The sequence below is a fragment of the Chiloscyllium plagiosum genome, unplaced genomic scaffold, assembly GCF_037043375.1.
Source record: "Chiloscyllium plagiosum isolate Xiang-an unplaced genomic scaffold, Cpla_swu_hap1 HiC_scaffold_23, whole genome shotgun sequence".
Classification (NCBI taxonomy): domain Eukaryota; kingdom Metazoa; phylum Chordata; class Chondrichthyes; order Orectolobiformes; family Hemiscylliidae; genus Chiloscyllium; species Chiloscyllium plagiosum.
The window spans coordinates 46,081,084-46,104,914 of record NW_028270161.1 but is presented as its reverse complement, the minus strand read 5'-3'; the positions used below and the strand labels follow the sequence as shown (position 1 = coordinate 46,104,914).

Genomic DNA, 23,831 nt, shown 5'->3' with positions numbered 1-23,831 from the left:
TCAGCATGGACAAGTTGGACCGAAGGGTCTGTTTCAATGCTGTACAGCTCTAAGCTTATATGACTCTAAGGTAACCTCTCAGCCTCTGGCACTCTTAGGAAAGAAGTCTCAGCTTAGCCTGCCTCTGCCTAGAGCTGAATCCCTCCAGTCCCAGTAACATCCTTATAAATTCTTTACTGTACCCTTTCAAGTTTACCAACATCCAATGACATGGACAGACCCTACCAGTTGTGATGGGCTTCTGGTTTACAGCTGAGGCTGAGTCGTCCTGAGAGTTTTCAACATTGATACTGGGCTCTATGAAGTCACATGATTGCAGGTCAAACAAGGGCAAGAAAACCTTCCATTGATTACCATCTCTGCTGCTGCCACTCACGTCCCCAACCACTAAATTAGTCCCCTTCAGTGTTGAACACCACTTGGAGGAAGCACTGAGGGTGTCAAAGACACAGAATGTACACTGGCTGAGAGATTTCAATGTCCATGCCAAGAGTGGTTCACTGCATACCCAGCTGGAGAAATTATTAAAGACATATCTGCTTGATTGGGTCTGCAGTATATAGTGAGGGAACGAACAAGAACTTAATCTTGTCCTAAGCCATCTTCTTCTTGCAGACGTGCCTATCCATGATAGTAGAATGACAACCACAGACTCCTTCTGGAGACAAAGTCCCATCTTCTCATTGAGAACACTCTCCATCGAGTTGTATGGCATGACCACTAAATGGGGCAGACTTTGAATAGTACAGAGTGTAAAATTCGGCATCTGCAAGGCATTGTGGGTCACCAACATCATCAATGTTGCATTCAACCATAATCTGTAATCTCATGGCCCCGCAGATCCCCTAATAAACTATTGGCGTCGAGTTGGGATATCAATCCTGATTTAGTGAAGAATGCAGGAAGGCAGTCAAAGAGCAGCACCAGGGACATCGAAAACTGAAGTATCAATCTGATGAAGCTACATCATGATTACTTGCATGCCAAACAGCAGAAACCAACATTCAGTAGGCAGGTTAAGGTGATCCCACATTAAAGCAGATCAGATCTCAGTTCTGCTATCCTGCCACATTCAGTCGCGAATGCTGGCGGACAATTAAACAACTAAGAAGAAGAGGTAGCTTCACAAACATCCTCAACAATGGGGGAGCTGAGCAAATGACAAGGTTGAAATAATTGTATCCATCTTCAGCCAGATATGTCAGATCCACTTAGCCTCATCTCAAAGTTCCCAGCTTCACAGATGGCTATATTCAACCAATCTGATTCAATTCATGTGACATTCAATGAAAGCACTAGATACTGCAAAAGCACGGACAACATTCCGGCAATAGTACTGATGACTTGTGCTCCAGAACAAGACATGTTTTTGGTAAAACAAAACTCGAGTCAATGAGAAATTGGGGCAAACTCCTCAACTGGCTGGGGGCTTACTGGGCACAAAGGAAGATGGTTGTGGTTGTTGGAGATCAATGATCTAATTCACAGGACATCACTCCAGGAGTTCCTTGGGGTAGTGTCTTCATCAATGACATGCCCTATATCATAAGTCAGAAATTGAGATGTTTGCTGATGATTGCACAATGTTCAGAACCACTCAATCTTCCTCAGATACTGAAGCAGGTTGTGTCCATATCAGCAAGATCTGGATAAGATCTAAGCTTTGGCTGATAAGTGGCAAGTAACATTCAGGCTACACAAGCACCAGGCAGTGACACTGCAATAAGAGAGAACCTAAGCATTGCCTTTTGACAATCAATTGAAGTACCATCATTAACCCCACTATCAGATTACCAATAACCAGAAACAGAAATGAATGAGCCTATAAATACTGTGATACAAAAGCAGATCAGAGCTAGGAATTCTGCGGCAAGTAACTGAGCTCCTGAGTCCCCGATATCTGTCAATCATCTACGTGGCACAAGTCAGGAGGATGATGGAATACTCTCCACTTTCCTGGATGGGTACAGTTCCAACAATATTCAATAAGAACAAAACTATCCAGGAGCAAACAGCCCACTTGATTGGCATTGCACCCACCATCCCCATCCATTCACTCACTTCACCACCAAATCGCAGCAGCAGCACTGTGTTACCAACTACAAAATGTCCTGCAGTAACTCACTGAGGCTTTTTTGACAGCAGCTTCAGTTCCCCAACCTCTAACACCTAGAAGGACAATTGTAGCAGATACATGGGAACACCAGTACCTGCATGTCCCCCTGCCAAGCCACTCATCACTCTAACTGTATCATCGCTCCTTCACGGTTACTATCTCAAAATCCTTGAACACCTTTCCTTAACAGTTCTGTGTAGATCCCTACAACACAATGACTACAAAGGTTCAGAAGGCAGTTTGCCACTACCTTCTCCAGGCTAGTTAAGGATGAGCAATAAATGCTTTGCTTATGGACAAAAAACACGATTGTGAATTGGACAATGACAAATGGACAGAATGGAATGCATGACGGAGAAAATTATGCTATGAGGTTCAAGGATTTTTTATCCTCTCTGTTCTGGAAAAAGTATCAAATTGCCGTTTAGTCAGACAGCAATGTGTTTCGCTCACAAGGATTACAATGCCTTTGCAAACCTCAATGGAGTTCTTTCCTTTTCCTTCCAGACAGCTGTCCAGATCTTTCATGCACTGTGACACATCATCACACCGATGAGTAAGTGTTTGACTCACATCCATTTGTTTCCTAAATGTTCTGACTGAACATTTAGTTTAAAGCATATCTCACTTATGTTTCATAGGTCACAAGTCTGAGTGATTTTTGTTTTAAACAGGGAATTCCAACCCCAGCCCTTGCATCTTTTATTTAACCTTACTGTTAAAAGCGTAGAATTGTTTTGAATATATTTGCTTAAACAGTAAGTGCCAGTGACATCGTTCAAGTTAATGTCTTTAGGGAGTTTTGCTGTGGGGAAAAACTGAATTAATGAATAACCAATTCGGAAAAAACAAAATCACTGGAGCATGGGGATTAAGTACGATGGACGGTTAATTCAGATTTTGCAAATTGCCACTGTGATTCTTTCAAGCAAATCCATTCTTATTATTGTAGTTACTTGAGGGTAGACTGGGGAATCAGCAGTGGGAGATGCTGTCACTGGGAAGACAGTCTCACAAGCAAGAATCAAAGTAGACTTAGAAAGATGAATATGTATCTGCATTTGAAGCTCTTTTTGTCAGGTTACCTGATGTTACATTCAAAATTATAGGAGTTAGTCAAAACTCTGCAGAGCAAAACAATGTGATTGAAATTGAAAGAAGCTGCCTGTGTTAGTTGAGCAAGACAATCATAACAAAGCTGCAGACCTGTGACATAAAGCCATTTTGCGTCTGGAGTCTCTACCAGAAATGCAATACATAGCTACTAAAATATTTACAAACAGGAAGACCATTGTCACCTGTGCCTTTCCGTTAATTCTCTTTCTGAAATGAAAGCTGAGTGAATATGGGCTAAATACCAAATGTTTGCTGATTGCTTGTAATATGATCTCTGGTGGGATTTATTTCTGCTGACTGCCAGGTTTGCCTGATACTTCCCTACGTAACACTGCTGAGGACTGAATTAATTTGCATTTATTAACTTCACTGTCAGGGAGGGAAGCGTATATGCTGATAGCCAGAACCTCATACTGCGGCTGCGGCAGGTAATCCTTTCCCACGTATAAACTGTTGTTAAAATATTCAATGATGAATAATTTGACAAGCAAGCATTACCAAAGGACATTAAATGACAGTTAGGTATGCCCACCACCAATTCTATGAAGCTCCTCTCAAACAATTCCAGCTAAATTTATTAAAATTTAAATCTAATAGACTCTTAGTATAAGGCATGTAGGAGCTGATATTTGTATTGAAGCTTTGGCATTCAGCTGTGAAGGACCTAGCTGGTCTAAACTGATGCAGGTGTTTGGCTCCAGGCACAAGGAGCTGTTCCTATCAAGAGGATTACCCAGCATGGGAGGAGAGCTGGGCATGATTACAATACAGGGTTGTTGTGGATTTGCAGAGGCTTTAAGGATGCAGGTAGAAGAGGTGCAGTCAAATGCACCCGATTGCCAATTGTTTTTAATTGGGCCCTTTCAGCAGTGCCTGTTTCTATGAGAAAGTGGTTAGCATAAAGTGAAAATGGCCACAGTGACTTTGTGTTAACCCACTGCTTTCGCCAGATTGGATTTCTAACCTGCTCCTTTGAGCAGGTGAACTTCAGTGTTTGCGTGGTAGGCCTCATAAGGAGGCTGAAATTTGCTCATGGTAAGAAACTGTTCCAGTTGACCAGGAAACCTTCCTACATTTACTGGATCCAACTAGAGTTTACAGATTGGTAATCAACATTTTCGAGTCAATTAAGATGCACCTTTTGTGGCCATAAATGGGACTTAACCCCAGAGCCTCTGCTCCCAAGGTAGGGCTCTGCCAGCTTTCATAAGTGGACGTAAAAAGCCAGGCATTAATCTGTTGATTGAACTAAAACATCTATGAAAGTGGCATGCAAAAGAATTTTGTATTAAGGTGTTAATTATATTAATATAGAAACTCAATTTCAGTATTTCTATAAAAGTTATCTATAAATAATGGGGATATTCCCAAAGAGTTATGTTGCACTGAATTCCTGGCATCAACAGACAGATTGAGTTGCAAAGAGTGTTTTCAGTAAAGTGATTCCCTTTGTCCTGTATTGAGTACCAGTAATGCCTGCAGTCACATAACAAAGTCTCCGAATGTGTTAATTACATCTTCATAAAACAGGAATAGCATGTCTTGTTCCAATGATGTGCACTGTATTGTGGGGCCTGATAGTTTCCTCAGTGATGTGCTGTCAGCCATCTAATTACACCTTCTGCTGAAAAGCAGGTTTGCCTTGGATCTCACAGAGTGTGTTTTGTTTGGATCCATGTGATAAGTTTCCTACTTTTTAGGTGACATTTTCACATGGCTGCAGCAGAAGAAGAATAATGTTGTTTCTCAACACCGAATTGTGCAGTTTTTTTTTTATGGCAGTGGAACCTTAACCTTCCTTGTGATGTGATCAAGCCTGAAAAAACCTATACGCTGCACAGAATGCTTTGTGTTTAGATAAGAACAGGAAAGATCTGAAATGAGAAATTCCACTCGGTCCATCAAGCCCACAGGTCATGTTTGATTTATTTATTCAGGGGTTTCTACACTAACTGTTGATGCTTTATTTTATAGAGCACTAAACAGGAAAATGGAGTTTGTTATACTTGCATTCAATTATCATTTATTATCATTTTAGTTTTGCCAAAGCAGGTTACAATCCATTTAATCAATTTGTCAACCCTTCTGTGAGGTTCCATATGAGCTTTACATGAAGAATTTTTGCAAAGGCCTTTCAAAAATCAAAGTATATTTTTCAATTCATTTACTTCTATCCAATATACATGTGATGAGGAAGTTTCCCTCACAAACCTGAACAACTCCTCTTAGAGTCAAAGAGTCAAAGAGATGTACAGCACAGAAACAGACCTTCGGTCCAACTCGTCCATGCCGAATCAGATATCCCAACCCAATTTAGTCCCACCTGCCAGTCTTAGCTGAACAAAATACATAATTGGTTACTGTAATAAAGGTTGAAAATGTGTTGCTGGAAAAGCGCAGCAGGTCAGGCAGCATCCAAGGAGCAGGAGAATCGACGTTTCGGGCATGAGCCCTTCTTCAGGAATGAGGAAAGTGTGCCAAGCAGGCTAAGATAAAAAGTAGGAAGGAGGGACTTGGGGGAGGGGCGTTGGAAATGCGATAGGTGGAAGGAGGTTAGGGGTGGGGGTTGCAGGTTAGTAAGGTGGTGCTGAGTTCGAGGTTTGGAACTGAGACAAGGTGGGGGGAGGGGAAATGAGTAAACTGGAGAAATCTGAGTTCACCCCTTGTGGTTGGAGGGATGAACTCAGATTTCTCCAGTTTCCTCATTTCCCCTCCTCCCACCTTGTCTCAGTTCCAAACCTCGAACTCAGCACCACCTTCCTAACCTGCAATCTTCTTCCTGACCTCTCCGCCCCCACCCCCACTCCGGCCTATCACTCTCACCTTAACCTCCTTCCACCTATCGCATTTCCAACGCCCCTCCTCCAAGTCCCTCCTTCCTACTTTTATCTTAGCCTGCTTGGCACACTTTCCTCATTCCTGAAGAAGGGCTCATGCCCGAAACGTCGATTCTCCTGCTCCTTGGATGCTGCCTGACCTGCTGCGCTTTTCCAGCAACACATTTTCAGCTCTGGTCTCTAGCATCTGCAGTCCTCACTTTCTCCTACTGTAATAAAGGGCCATATTTAAGACATAGCTGAAGGGGCAATCTTGACCAGCAATATAAAATCTATACTATCTCCTCAGTGGTTCAGGCCACAACCTCAAACGTGCAGATATTATCAGGACAAAATGGAAGGTTTCCCTGATTAAAGTCTTTCACAACTGTACACCCCTTAAAGTTCATGGTTTGTTTGCTTGATAATATAGTCCAATATCTCTTCTAGAACAGTGAACATACTTGAAAATATGAGCTTTCATTCTGGTGAAAGAGTGACCCTTGTACTTGTTAATTTTGTGGTAGTGTAATCCATCTTTCTATACTTCCCAGTAACACAAACCCAGTTGTGAAGTGTCAAGTCATTTTATCCTCTTCCATTACCTGATGACAGTGGCTTTTTTGTGGTAATATGATCTCCATTAAGAACTTCCCTTCTTATTTCAGGTTGGGATGGTGTTCTGTAGATTTTAAATTCACAGTTCTTTTCCACTTCTAATTATTAGGGGTACCTGAAATTTGAAAACATAAACAAAGCATGAAATATAGGAATCTTCTTCTTTGCACGTACAAGTAATAACTTGTTTGGTGGTTTTCATTTACACTCCTAAAATAGCTTGAAAATAAACGCTATGAGTTAGTGCCTCCAGTGTTAGAACATCCCACGACATAATCACAGACTCAGATTTAAGGCCCTGGAGATCTGTCCACCCAAATGCCCATTAGGTTTCTGTGCTAGGAGTGTTAATTTTCAACAATGTAGGAAAAAAATACTAATATTATTAATTTTCTGTCTCTGGCTTTTGTAAAAGTCTTGTTTGGTCTCTTTTATTTGTGTGCTTCTAATTAACAGATGAGTGCCAATAAACAAAAAAAAAAGGTCAAAACTTACTCCACATTATTCCATATCATTTGATTTTATGGAACTCATAGGTCCCTACTGTCTGGTAAGTTTTACTATAAAATGTGGGCTTTTTTATGTTGTATAAAAATGGACTGAGGACAAGTGGTGTTAAGTTATACACATCAGAGATATTGATAGCTATTTGCAAGTAAATGTCAGGCAGCAAAATGTCAGCGTGGAGACATAAATAACATTCGAGGTCTTATCAGCCTCAATTCTCTCAGTTAAGTTATTACAAAATGTCGACTAATAGTGAAATCCATTACTTGACCATTTCACCCATGTTAATTTGAAAGCAAGTAAAACAAGGTAAGTTTCTTCTTAAATAAATTGGAAATATAGTAAATACAGTCATGGAGCCATATAGCACGGAATCAGACCTTCAGTCCACCTAGTCCAACCATGTTCCCAAACTAAACTAGTCCTGCTTGCCTGCATTTGGCCCATATCCCTCCAAACCTTTCCTACTCATGAACTTATCCAAAAGTCTTTTAAACATTGTCACTGTACTTCCATCTACCATTTTCTCTGGCAGCTCATTCCATATACAAACCACTCTCTGTGTAAAAAAGTTGCCTCTCAAATCCTTTTTAAACCTTTCTCCTTTCACTTGAAACAAATGCCCCCTAATTTTGAAATCCCTCAACCTGGGGAAAAGACTCTTGTCATCCACCTTATCTATACCTCTCATGATTTTATAAACCTCAATAAGGTCACCCCTCAACCTCTTACCCTCCACTGAAAAAAAAGTTCCAGTCTTTCCAGTCTATTTTAATATTTCAAAAGTTCCATTCCCAGGAATGTGATGGTAAATCTTTTCTAATATATGAAAATAAGTTATCTAATGGAGCATTGAACTGAAAGCAATACTTAAACTAGACATGAAAAATATCCAAAGTTTGTGAGAAGATTTGTAGCTCGGGTGCTTGTTGTTGTGGTTCTGTTCGCCAAGCTGGGAATTTGTGTTGCAGACATTTCGTCCCCTGTCTAGGTGACATCCTCAGTGCTTGGGAGCCTCCTGTGATTTTCCTCTGGCATTTGTAGTGGTTTGAATCTACTGCTTCCGGTTGTCAGTTCCAGCTGTCCGTTGCAGTGGTCGGTATATTGGGTCCAGGTCGATGTGCTTACTGATTGAATCTGTGGATGAATGCCATGCCTCTAGGAATTCCCTGGCTGTTCTCTGTTTGGCTTGTCATAGAATAGTAGTGTTGTCTCAGTCGAATTCATGTTGCTTGTCATCTGCGTGTGTGGCTACTAAGGATAGCTGGTCATGTCGTTTCATGGCTAGTTGGTGTTCATGGATGCAGATCGTTAGCTGTCTTCCTGTGTGTCCTATATAGTGTTTTGTGCAGTCCTTGCATGGGATTTTTATACTACATTGGTTTTGCTCATGCTGGGTATCGGGTCCTTCGTTCTGGTGAGTTGTTGTCTGAGAGTGGCTGTTGGTTTGTGTGCTGTTATGAATCCTAGTGGTCACAGTAGTCTGGCTGTCAGTTCAGAAATGCTCTTGATGTATGATAGTGTGGCTAGTCCTTTGGGTTGGGCATGTCCTCATTGCATTGTCTTTCCCTTTGGTATCTGTTAATGAAATTGCGCGGGTATCCGTTTTTGGCGAATACATTGTATAGGTGTCCTTCTTCCTCTTTTTGCAGTTCTGGTGTACTGCAGTGTGTTGTGGCTCATTTGAACAGTGTCTTGATGAAACTTCTTTTGTGTGTGTTAGGGTGGTTGCTTTCGTAGTTCAGGACTTGGTCTGTGTGAGTGGCTTTCCTGTATACCTTTGTGGTGAATTCTCCGTTCAGTGTTCTCTGTACCATCACGTCTAGGAATGGGAGTTGGTTGTCCTTTTCTTCCTCTCTAGTGAATCGGATTCCTGTGAGTGTGGCGTTGATGATCCGGTGTGTGTTCTCTATTTCTGTGTTTTTAATGATTACAAAGGTGTCGTCAACATATCTGACCCAGAGTTTGGGTTGAATTTGAGATAAGACTGTTTGTTCTAATCTTTGCATTACCGCTTCTGCTATGAGTCCAGAGATGGGTGAGCCCATGGGTGTGCCGTTGATTTGTTCATATATTTGGTTGTTGAATGTAAAGTGTGTTGTGAGGCACAGGTCCAATAGTTTGAGTATGCCGTCTTTGTTGATAGGTTCAACGTCCTGTTGTCTGTTCTGTATGTCCAGCAGGTTGGCTATTGTTTCTCTGGATAGGGTTTTGTCGATAGAGGTGAACAGTGCCGTTACATCGAATGAGACCATGGTTTCTTCCTTGTCTATGTGTATATTTCTGATGATGTCCAAGAATTCCTGTGTTGACTGTATAGAGTGTCTGGATCCGCTGATCAGGTGTTTCAGTTTCTGCTGTAGTTCTTTAGCCAGTTTGTGTGATGGTGTCCCTGGTAGTGATACTATTGGTCTGAGTGGGATGTCTGGTTTGTGCACTTTAGGAAGTCCATAGAATCTGGAGGTGTTGTTGCTTTCAGGTTTCATTCTGTGTAGGTCAAACCTGGTTATCTGTCTGTTGTTTTGTAGGTTCCTCAGTGTGTTGTTTATCCTATTGGTGAGCTGTGGGGTGGGGTCAAACTCCCTCTTTTGGTAGGTGTGGGTATCTGCAAGTAGTTGTTTCGCTTTTTGGATGTAGTCTGCTTTGTCTAGGATGACCGTCATTCTGCCTTTGTCTGCTGGTAATATGATTATGTTCTTATCGTTTCTTAGTGATTTTAGTGCTTCCCTCTCCTTGGTGTTGAGGTTATGTGTTTGTCTTTTCCTTGTTATCAGAGGTACAATACTTTGTCTCACTGTTTGTTGTGTCTCTTCTGTCAGTCCATTGTTCCTGAGTGTGTATTCTATTGCTGCTAGGAAGTCTGCTGTCTTGGCGTCCCTGTGGTTGTAGTTGAGTCCCTTGGCCAGTATTGTTCTTTCCGTGTCTGTGAGCTGTCTGTGGGAGAGGTTTCTAACCCAGGTTGTGTGTTGTGGTGTCCTCTCTGTTATGTGTTAGTTTGGCCATTTTTTCTTTTAGTGCCGTTTTTTTGCGGTGTGTGGTCCTGTTCTGTCTTATGGTGACGGCCTGTTCTATGGTCCAGATCCATTCCTGATTGGTGGTTTTTGAAATTAACGATTTTTGGTGCGCAATTTCTTGTCTGTATTTGTGAAGTCTGTTGTGCGCGTCTGTAATCATTACCTGGATCATCCTGAATCCGTTCTGTCTGGCTGTGTCCCTGGCTTGTGGGTTGTTGACTGGTGGTCTGTATCTGACACATGGTAGAAGGATTCGATTCTTTCGGCATTCATGCAGGAACCGGAGTTGTTCGTATGTAGTGTACAATGTAGTGTACAAAATCCCATACAAGAAGAAGGCCTCCTTCTTCAAAGACCGTAATTTCCCTTCTCACGTGGTCGAAGATGCCCTCCAATGCATTTCATCCACGTCCTGCACCTCTGCCCTCAAACCCCACCCCTCCAACCACAACAAGGACAGGAACCCCCGGTCGTCACCTACAACCCCACCAACCTCCGCATTAACTGCATCATCGGCCAACATTTCTGCCACCTCCAAACGGACCCCACCACCAGGGATATATTTCCCCCCCCACCTCTTTCCGCATTCCGCAAAGACTGTTCCTTCCGTGACTACCTGGTCAGGTCCACGCACCCCCCAACAACCCATCCTCCCCTCCTGGCACCTTCCTCTGTCACTACAGGAATTGCAAAACCTGCACCACATCTCCATCACCTCCATCCAAGGTCCCAAAGGAGCTTTCCACATCTATTAAAGCTTCACCTGCACATCCATCAATGTCATTTATTGTAGCCGTTGCTCCTGATGCAGTCTCCTTTACAGTGGAGAGACTGGACACCTCCTCACAGAGCACTTTAAGGAACATCTCCAGCACACCCGCACCAATCAACCCTACCGCCCCGTGGCCAAACATTTCAACTCCCCCTCCCACTCTGCCGAGGACATGCAGGTCCTGGGCCTCCTTCACCGCCGCTCCCTCACTACCCAACACCTGGAGGAAGAATGCCTCATCTTCTGCCTCAGAACACTTCAACCCCAGAGCATCAATGTGGACTTCACCAGTTTTCTCATTTCCCCTCCCCCACCTTACGCCAGTTCTAACTTGCCAGCTCAGCACCATCCTCATGACCTGTCCGACCTGCCAATCTTCCTTCTGACCTATCTGCTCCACCCTCCTTTCTGACCTATCACCTTCATCCCTACCCCCATCCACCTATTGTACTCTTAGCTACCTTCTCCCCACACCTCCTCCCATTTATCTCTCCACCCCAGAGGCACCCTGCCTCATTCCTGATAAAGGGCTTTTGGCCTAAACGTTGATTTTCCTGCACCTCAGATGCTGCCTAACCTGCTGTGCTTTTCCAGCACCACTCTAATCTAGACTCTGATCTCCAGCATCTGCAGTCCTCACTTTCACATAGTCACACCCACCTATCCTTGACCATTGACCGAAATCTAGGTAGTTAATTTCAGGGGTGTGATTGCCTCCTGAAACACAGCATCTGGATAACACTTCCCCTCACTGTTGTGTCACACTGTTCAAACCTCAGACTCCAGCTCATCAACTTGGAGCGAAAGGTCCTCAAGCAACCAACTCTTGCTACAAATGTGATCCCTATGAACTGCATCAGGACATTGCAGGTGAGAAATGTAAGTGCTAGGGAGTTGAATATATTTGAACTTCAAGTAACACATTAACATGAAGTGAATTATGGCAAGCATTTTCTACTCTATCCTAATTATTGGGTTTACATTTGAATGCGTGTGTATATGTTGGCACTTCAAGCAGGAATACACAGGATCTTTCTACGATCCTTCAATTTAATATTTTATGTCATTTATGATAAACAGTCACACATTTTTGCAGAATGAATCCCTCCATATGTCAACTGTTATGATTCAGGATTAGATTAAAATCCCTGACTGTCACCACTGACACATTGTCAGTCAATGAACCAGCCAAAATGCAGCAAGATATGACAGCAGCAACATTATACTTAAAAATAAGGAATTTTCAGGACTATATGGAAACATCTGGAGGCTGCTGGAGGATGGAAGTAGGACTCACTGGATAGTTCTATCAAAGAATCAGTCCAGGTTTGATAGATTGGGGAAAGTGGAGGTTCAGTATTGGAGTAAAGAAGTAAGCGATAGATGGAGATGGGGCCCAGAGGAAGAGACACACAGTAAGGCAGACAAAGGGAGCCAGGGAGAAAGAAAGGGACCATAAGTAGATGAAAATGGGTTGGATGTGCTACAAACAGGATCTGGGGGTGCGGGTGGTCGGTAAAGGACATGGATGATGATGTTTAGTCCATAAAATTATTGAACTAAATTTGGAGTCCCGAGGGCTGCAGAAATTTTCCCAAGTGGAAAATGAGATGCTGAGCCCCATTGGATCACTACACCAGGGTATCCCAGAGGGAATAGTTTCAGGGGAATATGTGGTGAGGTGATGGCATCCAACTGGAGTTGATGGAAATGGCAGATTCTGATCTCCTGGATGTGGATGCTGGTGGGATAATAAGTGAAGACCAGGGAGGCCCTATCGGTGTTATAGGAGGGAAGAGGAGAGGGGAGGCCAGAAGTGTGGGGATGCGTCAGACATGGCTGAGGGCCCTGTCCACCACGATGCTGGGGAATCCTTGACTGAGGAAGACGATGGCTATTCTGAGGCTCCCCTTCAGAAGGTAGTACCATCAGAACAGATGCGATGGAGACAGAGAAACTGGGAGAATGGAATGGAGTCTTGACAGGAAACAAGGTGCAAGGATGCATAGTCATGGTAACCATGGGAGTCATTGGGTTTGCAGTGTGCATTGGTGGCCAGCCTATCCCCAGAAATGGAAGAACAGATGGTGAGGAAGGGGAGGGATGAGTCAGAGATGGATCCATTCAACACGAGAGCAGGCTGAAAATTGAAAGCAAAATTAAATTTTTTTAATTTTGGATGAGAGAGGGAATATCATTGATATACTGATAAAAAGAGCTGTGGGTGGGGGCTGGAGTAGGATTGTAACAAAGAATGTTCCACATACTCCACAAGGAGACAGGAATAAGTGGAGCCTTTGGGGGTATCCATGGCCACTACCTCGACCGGAAGCAAGTGGAGGAGTTAAGGGAGAAGTTGTTCAAAGTGAGGGTGAGCTTGGCCAGACGGAGAGGGGTTCTGGTGGATGGAGACGGTTCAGACCTTTGTTCCAGGAGGAAGTGGAGACTCCTGAAACCATCCTGATGGGAGTTGGATGTGTAAAGGGATTGCATGTACGTGGTAAATACGAGGCAGCTGAGGACCATGATTGGGAAGTTCTGAAACTGATGTAAAAAGGCAGAAGAATTACAGATATAAGTGGAAAGGGACTTGATAAGGAGAGAAAAGAATTGAGAGAAGATAGCACAGATAAGTTCTGTAGGGCAGGAACAGGCAATTAACTTGCTGGGATAGTTCTGTTTCTGGATTTCAGAAAGTAGAAATGGGCTGTATAGGTTTGGGGGCTATGACCTTGGAGGTTGTTGGGAAAAGATCCTCAGATAAAATGAGGTGAGTGACTGTTGTGAACTCAATGGTCTGGTGATTGATAGAGGGGTCACAGTCCGGGGGCAATAGGAGGAGATGTCCGAGAGTTGGCCCTCAGCCTCCACAATATAAAGATCAGTGCACCAGACAACAACAGCACACCCTTATCGGCAGGCTTTTTTTAGATTAGATTCCCCACAGTGTGGAAACAGTCCCTTCGGCCCAACAAATCAAAACCGATCCTCCGAAAAGTAACCTACCCAGATCCATTTCCCTTCAACTAATACATTTGACATTATGGGCAATTTAGTATGGCCAATTCACCTAACCTGCACATCTTTGGACTGTGGGAGGAAACCGGAGCAAACTCTGCACAGTTACCCGAGGTTGGAATCGAGCCTGGATCCCTGGCACTATGAGGCTGCAGTGCTAACCACTGAGGCAACGTGCTGCCCCTTGATGACAAAACCAGGATTGGACCTTAGAGCACTGAGTGTTGTCTGTTCAATGGGATGGGTTGTAATGGGTGAGGCTCAAGTGCGTGTAAAAGGCGAGAAGGAGGGGTCCAGGTCAAGGGAGAGTGTTACAGGTAGTGAAGCGCAGGTAAATTGCTGCTTCATCTGGAGGGTATACATGGAGCTTTAGATAATGAGAAGGGAGGAACAAATGGGCAGGTGTTACACCTTCTGCAATTGTATGGAAGGGGTGGTGGAAAACATGTTGAGAGTGGAGGAGGAGGAATGTACCCATTTTCACCTACAAACTGTTCCCCATTATCAGCCTTTTATTCTCTCTGGCTTACCATTATCCATCTCTTAGCATTTTCCCTCCCTCTGAGCTCTATCTCCATCTACCACTTACTTTGCTGCCATTAGCAAACATACCATCTCTTCCTAGTTGCTACCGGTTCTGAGGCAGGGTCACCGAACCAGAAATGTTGACTTTGGTTTCTCTTCACAATGTGATGATGCTGCTCCTTTAACAAGGTTATGCTGTCCTCGGCTTTTTTTTCCACCAGAGAGGTTGTAAAAGCAGCAATTCCAAAAAGTCTAAGTTTGAAGGGTTTTAGGGCCAGTTTGATTATAGCTAACAGATACTGTGACAGGCAAAAGGCTTTCAGGTTTTGAAAACACACTTGTAGGGCAATGGAAGCGGAGTAGCCAGTTCTCCCGGCTCAGCTTTTCTTTGGTTTGGATTGAGCATTCTGGCTGTCCACTGAAAGCAGTCAGTGAGTTTGAGGCTGCTGGTCTAAGAAATGGCTATGTGGAAGAAGGTGTTCCATGCTGAGTCCCTCTGCCATCTGTCTATCCCCTTTAAGAGCCTGAATTTGATTTTACCTTTTTTGCAAAGGGTCTTTGTAGGGTTTGTTGCAAATATTTGGATCAGCATCATTAAGTTGGGATAATCTGTTGGGTTTTCGGATGGGTGAAGTTATTTGGTATTCTGTTCTGTTTTGTTTGTGTTTCATTCAGTAATCCTGTAAATAAATCCTGTTTTGTTTGAAACTAAATTGTTTGACCAGCTGCATCACTTGTGGGATATCCACTCAACACCTACTTAAAGCAACTAGCAAAGTTAGGGTCCAGGCTACTTTCCTGAAATGTTTTGAAGGGATCTGGCCTGGTCCATAACAACAGATGCATCTGGACCTACTGCATTTCTCCAGCAATTTCTGATTTTGTGATAAAGTTTGCTCAGTTTTCCATCTACCCAAGTGTTTTCTTATTCTGCTTATATCCATTTGTCTGTGTGTGTGTATGTGTGTGTGTATGAGGCAATGTTTATAAGAGGAGAAAGTGAGGTCTGCAGATGCTGGAGATCAAAGTTGAAACTTTATTGCTGGAACAGCACAGCAGGTCAGGCAGCATCCAGGGAACAGGAGATTCGACGTTTCGGGCACAGGCCCTTCTTCAGGAAATGTTTATAAGAGACTTAGGGTTTTAACTAGTGGAGTTTAATTGTTTACCAATGCTTGAATCTAATTATTTGTAATATATTGTGATCCTTAAGTAGTCTTGTGGTGCTGTGGTAGTGTCCCTACCTTTCAGCCAGGAACCATGGGCTCAAGTCTCCCCTGCTCCAGTGGTGTGTATTAACATGTCTGAACAGGTTGATTAGAAAAGAATAGACAGATTGTGACTCTTTTTAAGTACAGAAACCTGGTCCATGCTTTCTGCCTGGATCTGAAGGTCAGGTAGCTTCAGGATTTTGAATGTTTCTTTTAAAATCTTTACATTTTGTGACATTGCCAGTAATAGCAGGGCTTGATTCCCAGTACACTACCCGAGTGGGTAGTAGCAAATTCAAAGTTATTACTTCAAACAGAACCATTTCTAAAGGTGTATTAAAATGATAACATTAGTACTATTGTAGCAGTGTTTCCATTTTGCAGTGACAGAGCCATGGAGTCATACAGCATAGAAACAGACCCTCCAGTCCAACCACTCTATGTTGACCACGTTCCCAAACTAAACTAGACCTGCTTTCCTGCATTTGGCCCATATCTCTCCAAACCTTTCCTACTCATGTACTTATCCAAATGTCTTTTGAATGTTGTAACTGTACATGCATCCATCACTTCCTCTGGCAGTTCATTCCACACACGAACCACTCTCTGTGTAAAAAAAGTTGCTCTTCATGTGTTGTTTAAATCTCTCTCCTCACACCCTTAAATATGCCCCTTAGCTTTGAACTCTCCCACCCTGGAGAAAACAAATTTTGCCCTTCCCTCTGTGCCCCTCACAATTTCGTATCAAGCATGCATTCCTACTGAGATTTATCTTCTCACAGTGTTTCAGGCACACTAGAAATGACCCAGATATGTTGTCATCATGAAATTTGTCATGGGTTCTAAGTTAAGAGGTCATGAGTTCAAGTACTACTAGAGTCTTGAGAACATAATAATAACCTCCACTTAAATAAAAGCAAAATTCTGCAGATGCTGGAAATCTGAACTAAAAATAGAAAGTGTTGGAGAAACTGTGAGCATCTGTGAAAAGCAAAACAGTTAACATTTTGAGTTCAGTATGACTTCTTCAGAACTGAGAAACTTGAAGAGACGATTATAACAGCTGGTGGAAGCTGGGAGTTCTGTCAGGGATACCAACTTCCAGCTGAGATGGTAAACAAAAGCCTCACCTTCCTGCTGATATAACAAGGGGCACTATTTCAAAGATGAGCAGGTGCATTCTTCTGCCCAATATTTTTCCCTCAATCACCATCACTTCAATCAATTGATTTGGTTGTTATCTCAATGCTGCTTGTGACACCTTGTGGTGTGTAAATTGCCTGACAGATTTCTCACAATAGAGGAGTAATAAACACCTAATGGACTTCATTGGCTGCAAAGTGCTTAGGGAAATCCTGAGGTTCTGCAAATTCTTTCCTTCTTAATGGAACTGCACTCGTTTCCTGTCCTCAGCTACCCGTAATCAGTGGGGTTAAAACATTACCTTGGCTTGTGCAAAATTCATTTGTACAAGATTTTAGCTGGGACATTAATCCATTGATTTGACTACACTCTCCATTAAATTGTCATGCAGAAGACATTTTTATCAGGTTTCTTTTTCAATAGATATCACACAAAATTAATTCACATTAAGTATCTGTAAGAATGAATACAACAAATGTACACTTGAAAATAGGAGTGGAATAGGAATGGAATACAGGCTCAGTTGTAAAGAGTATTTTCAAGAAAGCGGTTTCTTTTGTCCTTGTATTGTGTACCAGCAATGTCCTCAGTCACATAACAAAGTCTCAGAATGTGTTAATTACCTCTTCATAAAACAGGAATAGCATGTCTTGTTCTAATGATGTGCACTGTATTGCAGGGCCAGATAGTTTCCTCAGTGATGTGCTGTCAGCCATCTAATTACACCTTCTGTTGAAAGCAGGAGGTTTGCTTTTGGGTGTCACAGAGTGTGTTTTGTTTGGGTCTCTGTAATACGTTTCCGTATTTTTTTGAGTAGATTCTTGTGCTTAGCTGTCACTGCAGCAGATGAATAGCTAAGTTGTTTTTTTTAAAAAAGAAATGAAAATTAAACACTGCAATGTTTCTTCATGACAATGGAAAATTTTCCTCTGTCATCGTGTCATGTTTGACTGATCCAATACACAGAATGGAAAGCTGCACTTTTAGAGGAGAATGTGAGAAAATTTCAAAGGCCATTCAGGCCAACAGAATAAGGTTGTACTGTACATCTGTGAATTTTCTTCACAACTTCTTGTTCATTCGCTATGTAATGACACTAATCAAATGGTTGGATTTTATTCTTACAACTTGCCTGTTTTTCTCTAATGATTTATTCTCCACGTTTCCAAGTCTGTCCTCAAGTGAAAGGTGTTGTTAAGTAACTTATAAAAATTCCAGTGAATAATGTCAACTGAATTACCCTCATGGGTGTGACAATTTCTCTCAATGATGCAACTACAGTTTCTTTCAAGGATGTGACTGGATCACTCAAGCAGTGCTCTCTCTCACATTGCATCAAATACATTTGGTTGCTAAAGTAGAGGTGTCAATATTAAAAATGTAAAATTTGTTCCGGGATGCCAGAATCACTATCCTTGCCCTCATGCTCTTGGCAACTCTCCACTTATAATAAAATCTAGCCACCGTTCCAAAGGCACCAAACATATCTGTGTTCTTGGTACCTGAAAACTTGGGTCATTGTTTACCCCATTCCTCATCCCCATCACTATTCTCATGATGACTACTTTATGATTGTTGATTCCATTATCAACCAAAGTCTGTTCATCCTTGCACAGACTGTCAAGGCAGCTGAAGAACTGAGTCACCAACAGCATTTCCCAAATCCACAAAATCAATCCTGTAAATTGCTTCCAGCAACAACCTCAAAAGTGGAGAAGGTATAGCAAGAATAAAACTGTTGGAAGATGTCTCTGACAACAACTTTAAAGCTGTATTGCACTTATGCCACACAGTTTGCCTGAGAATCTGAGCAAATCTAATTCCCTTCTTCAGTTGTGAAACTGCATATCTTGAGTATATGCTAATGTCATTCTCAGGAAAATATGAATTTTGAAAGGCCCCAGTGGTTGTTAATTTTACATCAGTACAATGCATCATTCCAGCAACTTCCCTGTAACATAGATCTAACATTTTAAGCATCAATTCCTTTTGCCCTTGTGCATTACCTGATAACAATTGCTTTATGTGGTTAACTGATCTTCAAAAAAGACTTCTCTTATCAGTCCAGGGTGAAACTGTTTACCAGCACCTGCGGAGCTTGGTTTCATAGACTCTTTTGTTCACGGTACCTGAAATTCAGGAATCATAGAAAGTCTGAGATAGAGAAATGAATGCTCAGCCACCCATTAGTTTTAATTACTTGAACTTAATTTTCATTTATTTGGTAACATCTCTTTTAAAAAATACATCTTATTAATTAACGTCTCCAAAATGATTACAGATCAGGAATTCAGGATGAAGATCCGTGAACATTTTACAAAATCCATGGAAATCAACAATTGTAAAATCAAGTGGGCAGCTAATAGCTTATCACTGAACCTGGATTTTTAGTATGCACTCCCAGTAAGGAACATTCAGTTCAAAAGTGCAGATTTTCAGCTATATGGGAAACCCTTAGGCTTTGGTTTTTGATCTATCCTTTCAAATGAACATGCTCTTCATTAACATAGGGCAACAATGAGCAAAAGAAGAATATCTGCTCCACATCATTCTATACCTCCTATGTTTGAAGACTTGCTGCAATAGTTGTACTTTGTTGTTTGCTGAGTTCAATTTTGTAAATGCAGGCTTTTCAATGTCAAATTAAAAATGTAAATGGCAAATGCTGGTAAATTATACATATTAAAGATGTACATAGCTAATAACAAGCATGTTTCAGGAGCAAAATGTCAGGAGAGACATGACTGAAATGTTATTTCTTACTGATTGATTTCAATCCTGTAAAATAAATTTCCACCAGTTGTGAAGTGATTTGATCATATAGCCTTAAAATAATACTTTGTTTTGAATTTAAAAAAGTTAAATTCTCCAATGAACATGGTAAAGTCTAACATCAAGTATTAAAAGTGAAATAATATTCTAATGAGCACTCAACTGAAAACTTTAGTTAGATAATGGAAAATAAATACACTTTATTGAATCCACTTGGTTTTGAACCAGTCAGCTGTAAACATGGCAACAAGTTTTCACATGGAAAGCTTCCTTAATCAGCAAAAAATAAAAGTTTTATGCCTGTTTCAGAGCCCAAAGGAACAATGGACATTTTAAACTTATAATAAAACTTTTTTTTAATGACACGACTGTCTAAGCCGCAAATGCTGGATGTAACTTCAGTGGAGGAACAGAGAGTGAGTGAGTGAGTGTGTGTATATTTAACACTTGTCACCCTTTGTAATTAAATGAGAATGAATCAGTTATCTTTTAAAAAAATAAGTTGCCTCTATTTAAGAAAGGAGGATTGCTACAGGATTCAAAGTCAACAATCACATGACACCGGATTATAGTCCAACAGTTTATTTGAAACTGCAAGCTTTAGGAGCCTAGAAGGAGCATGGGCTCTGAAAGCTTGTACTTTCAAATAAACCTCTTGAACTACAACCCGGTGTCGTGTGATTTTTAACTTTGTCCAGCCCAGTCCAATATTGGTATCTCCACAACTGGATTCAAATCTAGTGACTACCCTTCAAAGTATTGGATGAAGCCAATGGCAAGTCACACGTGTAAACTATCAAGGACTCAAAGAAGAACATACTTAAAAAAGATTCATGATGAGTGGTTGAATATCTCTGCCCTCTCAGCAAAAAGTCACATCTTGCAGACATGACTGTTTTTACCCTCCAGGAAATAACCAAATAAAAAGAAGTTAAATATTAATTTTAATTTACTGGAGTAGACCAGTAGGACTGAATGCTTTAGTGTGTTGCTGGAAAAGCGCAGCAGGTCAGGCAGCATCCAGGGAACAGGAGAATCGACGTTTCGGGCATAAGCCTGAAGAAGGGCCTATGCCCGAAACGTCGATTCTCCTGTTCCCTGGATGCTGCCTGACCTGCTGCGCTTTTCCAGCAACACATTTTCAGCTCTGATCTCCAGCATCTGCAGACCTCACTTTCTCCTGAATGCTTTAGTGTCTATCAGACTGATTTAGGTGCTAGCAGGTACTAGGTGAAGAACCTATCCTCTACTTAATCTGTGTTGGAGGCAAAGGCATTCTTTCACTTTGGGTGATGCAAACCAGATTAACAAGGTCTTAAAAGGATTAAGTAGTGATTATGATGAAGTCAGCTGGACGGACCTTATTGGATATGAGTTCCTTGATTGGGGCTGTTAATCTGGTCCATTCGGGGCTCTCTGGCTAACAGATAAAAACAGGAGTGTCAGACATCCTGTTCATTCTGAGAGCTGGCTCTGAGGGAGCGGAATCGGTGTCAAAGACACTCCACGTGTCAATAAAGGGTGACTTGGTGACAGAATATCAGCCTCTCTGGAGTTATTTCAGATACAAAGGAAATTTCAAGCAGATTATAAAACCAAGCAGTTTGAAAAGTGTCTGCTCAATTGCCAATCTCACTGCAATATGTGCAAAATTCAACTATCCATTTTTCAGTGTACAATTTTGAGACCAATCCATTGCTCTGATTTAAAGAAAATATTTTTATTGTTTTGGATGCACCACTTATTTCTAATCTGTGATGTGTGCTGTATCACTGATTCTTCTCATGAATAGTGGTTAATGGGCTCACTTTGTTAACTCAAAAAAGGGGGGTTAAATTGATTCCTTTTAAAACACAAGTTCATTAGAGAAATGTACCCACAAGGGAAAGAGATCCTTTTTATCTTCACCTCATTGCAAGCAAAAAGAGTGTTGGGTGGATGTCAGCTATGTTCCAATCAGAAGGGGAAATGAATCAAGATATGTAAAGCAAGAATTCTAACTTACATTTAAATCATTGTCTGAAAATGAAATATAGATTGGGACATATTGCATTGAGGGAGATACCTAAATAGCAAAACATATTAGAATATGTGTGAAGTATTTATTTACATTTTCTGTAAAGGAAATAAAACTCCACAGTTGTAAAATTAATTTTTCAGTGCTAAATAGGTTGTTTAGTGCTAATTATGATTTACTATGCTGTTAAAACTTCTACACTTGAATAAAAACATAAGCCAGATTCTTTGTAACACTGGATAGTTAGTTTAAGTTCACATCTTAACAGTGATTTCTGTGTTGACTCAATTGAAAGACATAATGTGGGTCTTGGAAATTGTGAAATGTTGTAATTCATCAACAGGAAGATGTTGACTTACCCAATCATGAAAACACATATTATCCTGTTCATGTGAGAATTACAGTTTACCTCATTACAGGTACAAGACAACAGGCAGGGGCTTTTCTCTCTGGAGCGTTGGAGGCTGAGGGGTGACCTCATAGAGGTTTACAAAATTATGAGGGGCATGGATAGGGTAAATAGGCAAGGTCTTTTCCATGTGGTCAGCGAGTCCAGAACTAGAGGGCATAGATTTAGGGTGAGAGGGGAAAGATATAAAAGAGACCTAAAGGGCAACAGAGGGTGGTACGTGTATGGAATGAGCTGTCAGAAGAAGTGGTGGAGGCTGGTACAATTGCAACATTTAAAAGGCATTTGGATAGGTATATGAATGGGAAAGGTTTGGAGGGATATGGGCTGGGTGCTGGCAGGTGGGACTAGATTGGCTTGGGATATCTGGTCAGCATGGACGGGTTGGATCGAAGGGTCTGTTTCCATGCTGTACATCTCTATGACTCTAAGTGACTAGATTTAATGGACCTTATGCCTGCGTGCTTGAAATTGGGGGTAAGGTGGGGGGACTCATTAAACACAGCACATCATTATCTGGGTCAGCCTAGCCCTGACCTGTGTCCAATTTAATGGTGAGAGGGTAAGACCGATCTTCTGCTAAATTCAGATACATCAGCAAAGATTTAATAAAGGGAAATCATGCTTGACAAATCTATTGGAATTCTTTGATGGTATAACTGGTGGAGTTGCTTAATGTGAGCCAGTGGATATGGTTCATTTGGACCTTTAGAGGGTTTTCAAGTCAAGGTCGCATGTAAGAGATTAATGTGTAAAATTGAAGTGCATGGGTTTGGGGGTAGTGTATTGAGATGTATAGAAAATTGGTTAATAGACATGAAACAAAGAGTAGGACATATACGGGTCTTTTTCTGAATGGCAGCCTGTGATTTGTGGGTACCGCAGGAATGAGCTATTCTCAAATATGCTAATGATTTAGATGAACAAATTAAAATGTAATATCTTAGCTTCATTCGGAGGCTCACTGATGATATTACCTACGATGGTGACAAAACGTCTGAAAACAAGCCTTCCAGCTCAGCGAGCAAACCTACATCTTGTAATATCTCAAAATTTGCAGATGACAAAAAAACATCTGCATAAAGAGAGAGCTGTCAGGAGAATGCAGAGATGTTGCAGTGTGATTTGGACAGACTTAGTGGGTGGTCAAATGCACGGCAGATGCAGTACAATGTGAATAAATGTAAGGTTATCCACTTTAGCAGCAAATGTAGGAACGCAGATTAATATTTGAATGGCTGTAAATTGAGAGTGAGGAATGTTTAACAAGACCTCGGTGTCCTTATGTACCCATCGCTGAAAGTAAGCACATAGCTGCAGCAGGCAGTAAAGAAAGCAAATTGTATGATGGTCTTCACAGTGAGAGTATTTGAGTATAGGGACAAGGATGTCTTGCTGCAATTGTACATGGCATTGATGAAGCCACACCTAGAATATTGTGCACAATTTTCGTCTCCGTATCTGAGGAAGGATGCTCTTGCTATAGATGGAATGCAGCAAAGGTTTAGCAAATTCATTCCTGGGAGGGCAAGACCGACATATGAGACAGTTAGGTAAATATTCACTGGAGTTCAGAAGAATGATGTGAGATCTCACAGAAATTATAAAACACGAGAAGACCCAGACAGGTTAAATGCAAGAAGGATATTCCAGATGCTGAGGGAGTCCAGACCAGGGGTCATAGTTTAAGGATAAGAAGTAAATGTTTTAGGACTGAGATGAAGAGAAATTTCTTCACCCAGAGAGTGGTGATCCTTTGGCATTCACTAGCACAGAA

The 23,831-nt window shown here is 41.6% G+C and overlaps 1 protein-coding gene across 17 annotated transcripts in view; it reads right to left on the bottom strand.

The window, feature by feature from the left end:
* LOC122561637 (potassium voltage-gated channel subfamily A member 1-like) overlaps positions 1–23,831 on the bottom strand; it is a 250,780-nt gene that overhangs the window by 120,624 nt on the left and 106,325 nt on the right. For 15 of the 17 annotated variants that reach the window (XR_015761164.1, XR_015761163.1, XM_087999618.1 and 12 more), the window contains 2 exons: positions 18,863–18,985; positions 6,654–6,781 (listed from right to left, as the gene is read on the bottom strand). The gene's annotated coding sequence lies outside the window, so the exon portion shown is untranslated. The remainder of the gene's footprint in view (positions 1–6,653; positions 6,782–18,862; positions 18,986–23,831) is intronic. The other 2 variants (XM_043713584.2, XM_043713585.2) reach the window with 1 other exon arrangement.